Raw genomic sequence first — 3,227 nt, 5'->3', positions numbered from 1 at the left:
GGGAGAAGGGGGTGGTATTATGGACATTGGGGAGGGTATGTGCTTTGGTGAGTGCTGTGAAGTGTGTAAACCTGGTGATTCACAGACCTGTACCCCTGGGGATAAAAATATATGTTTATATGTTTATAAAAAATAAAAAATTATAAAATTAAAAAAAAAAACTTTTGGTGAAGTATAAAGGTACCAATACTTTGCTTTTCAGTAACTCCTACCTTTGTTTGTCACTGAAAATTTTTCTTTTTTTTTTCCTAAAGATTTTATTTATTTTATTTTTTTTTTAAAGATTTTATTTATTTATTTAACAGACAGAGATCACAAGCAGGCAGAGAGGCAGGCAGAGAGAGAGGAGGAAGCAGGCTCCCTGCTGAGCAGAGAGCCCGATGTGGGGCTCGATCCCAGGACTCTGAGATCATGACCTGAGCCGAAGGCAGCGGCTTAACCCACTGAGCCACCCAGGCGCCCCTATTTATTTTATTTGACAGAGATTACAAGTAGGCAGAGAGGGAGGCAGAGAGAGAGAGAGGAGGAAGCAGGCTCCCTGCTGAGCAAAAAGCCCAATGCGGGGCTCAATCCCAGGACCCTGGAACCATGACCTGAGCCAAAGGCAGAGGCTTTAACCCAGTGAGCCACCCAGGAGCCCCACCACTGAAAAATTTTCTTGATCGAAACCTAGTTGACACATAATTCTACATCAGTGTCAGGTATCAACGTAGTAACTCAATAGCCTAGCCTTATACTTGTGCCTTATGTTATGCTCACAAGCGTAGTTCCCATCTGTTACCATCTAGGGGTATTGTAGGCCCTCTGTACCCCGAGCTGTGTCTCTTATTGTCAGGACCTGTTCATTCCATAACTAGAAGCCTGTGTCTCCCACTCTGCTTCACGCCTTTTGCCCATTTTCTCACCCCTTCCCTCTGACAACCTCTCGGCTCATACCCTGTATTTATAGGTCTCTTTCTGTTTCTGTTTATTTGTTAGTTTTTGTTGTTTTGTTTTTGTCATTTTTAACCTGTGTGCAAATTGTTTCCTTAACCAAACCTATCAACTGAGCTGGGGGAAAAAAAAATACTCAACTGAGCTGAGTATTTTTGGAATACTATGTGCCCTTCAGTTTCATCAAAATAAGCATTTTGAGTGCTTACTTGGACAGCACATACACTAGATTTGGAACAGTAGAAGATTAGCATGACCCCTTGCAGGGAGAATGCCTCACAAATTCATGAAGCATTCCATATTTAAAAAAAAAAATGAGAAACACTAGCAAATGACTTCCATGCCCTGCCACCATACCCCTCCCCAAAGAAAGATCTCTGGAAACTCTGCTATAAGTAAAAACACCTGGTCCTGGACTCAGGACCTGGACTCTCATTATCCATATAGGGCGACGAAGCTCCAAACACAGAAGACAGAGGCCAAAAAAATCAGGGCTGAAATGGAAGAAAGGAAAAATTGTTAACTACCTATGCAGTGAGATTTGCCACAGTGATATATGGAAACTACATAGGTTTCAATATTCTAGTAAGATAATATGATTTATATTACTAAAAAGTACACGAGTATGATAGAAAATTTTAAAAAATGCAAATATTATAAACATTGTTTAATATTGTGGGTTCTTTAAATGGAATTTTAGGCAGTCGTGTACTACATACCCTTATTTCCAACAGTTTAAGGTTTCAAAAGGCAATATAGGAAGAAGTTATAGTTGCAAACAAACAAACAAACAAACAAAAAACAGCTTAGCTCTTTTCATATGGAAAAAAACTCAGTTATTCTAAGTAATCAAAGATCTGATAAAGACAACATGAAGTATAGGAAGTATTTAAAAAGACACAGAATATTTGCTTCTGAGGCAGATTACATAAAACATAAACAAAAACCATTTTATCATCTTTTATTAAAAGAAGACTAATAATCTAAGACATGTGATTTTAACAGAGAGAAAATTAAAGTCTAGCTTTGTATCACCTATCACTGAGACAATCTGGCAAGTGGTCAGTACTCAGGAGATGCTCATGGTACTGGGGTTGCCAGCAGGGAAAAAATTATGAAGTTCCCACCCCAAAATCTTCTTGGGAAAATCCCTGGTAAAGTCCCTGAGGGAAAACTGTCTTCACCATAAAATTTCCTTGACCCTTCCATTGCCATATCCTCCATCCTTACCCTCTCCCCTCTACCTCCAAGCTGAAAGGATAGGACTATTTGAACTCTAAAGCACCTTCTGGTTCCTTTATCTACAGACCTAGCTCTTTCCTGTCTAAATTGTCTTCATCTGTCATCAGCCACCAGAGAGAGAACCACATAAGCACAGGAACTTAGCTTAAGCTCTCAGCAAGATTTGCAAGGAGATTTGACCATAGCCCTTGCCCAATAAACCATACCTCATTGCTGATTTGCATTCTTCTTGAATGAAGAAAAAGGTCTATCTCCCAATCTTGTTGACCCATCCTCTATAGAGAATGTAGGGAACATATTGTCAAAGATGCAGAATGGAGATTGGGTTTTTTTTTTTTAAGGTTTTTATTTTTAAGTAATCCTCACACTGAAGGTGGGGCTCGAACTTACAATCCTGAGATCAAGAGTTGTGGGCTCCATGGTCTAAGCCAGCCAGAAGCCTGGAAGCAGAAAGGAAGTTCTATCACATTCTTCAAGGGAGGCCTCATACAGAGCAGAGTCATCCCTGAATGTCCAAACCCTTCCTTAATTTTAAGTAGGGTGGTGTTCTACCCAAGGCAATACTTCTCAAGCTTTTGTCATTCCAATTTCTCATTCACAATGTTTGCTATATCTGCATGCCATCCATAATACTGCTTATTCAAAAGTCTCAGAATCAATTCTTGTAATTTTTTTTTAAGAAACTTCCTGTTGGTGTGCCTGGGTGGCTCAGTTTCAGTTAAGCATCTGCTTCAGTTCAGGTCATGACCCCGGGGTCCTGGGATCGAGTCCCACATGGGACTCCCTGCTCAGCAGGAATCCTGCTTCTCCCTCTCCCACTGCCCCTGCTTGTGCGCTCTCTCTGTCTCTCTCAAATCAATGAATAAAATCAAAAGACATATTGTCTATGTTGATAGCCATTAGCTCTGTTGCAGATGGTCCATCCTCTGTACTTTTCTTCTGTTGGGCATTCCTCCTCCTAGTCATTTTGGTGAGAGATGGCTGAATGAGTATAGCTAAGGAAAAAAAGAAAGAAAGAAAGAAAGAAAGAAAGAAAGAAAGAAAGAAAGAAA

General features: G+C 40.2%; 1 non-coding gene across 1 annotated transcript; it reads left to right on the top strand.

The window, feature by feature from the left end:
• The first annotated feature begins 1,134 nt into the window (after positions 1 to 1,134).
• On the top strand, positions 1,135 to 1,239 carry LOC132009089 (U6 spliceosomal RNA). The gene has a single exon (XR_009401786.1). It is a non-coding gene; the product is annotated as a U6 spliceosomal RNA (small nuclear RNA).
• The last annotated feature ends 1,988 nt before the right edge of the window (positions 1,240 to 3,227 follow it).

This window comes from Mustela nigripes, unplaced genomic scaffold (assembly GCF_022355385.1).
Source record: "Mustela nigripes isolate SB6536 unplaced genomic scaffold, MUSNIG.SB6536 HiC_scaffold_4415, whole genome shotgun sequence".
Taxonomy (NCBI): domain Eukaryota; kingdom Metazoa; phylum Chordata; class Mammalia; order Carnivora; family Mustelidae; genus Mustela; species Mustela nigripes.
The sequence above is the reverse complement of the archived record's forward strand: the minus strand, read 5'-3'. Positions and strand labels throughout refer to the sequence as shown.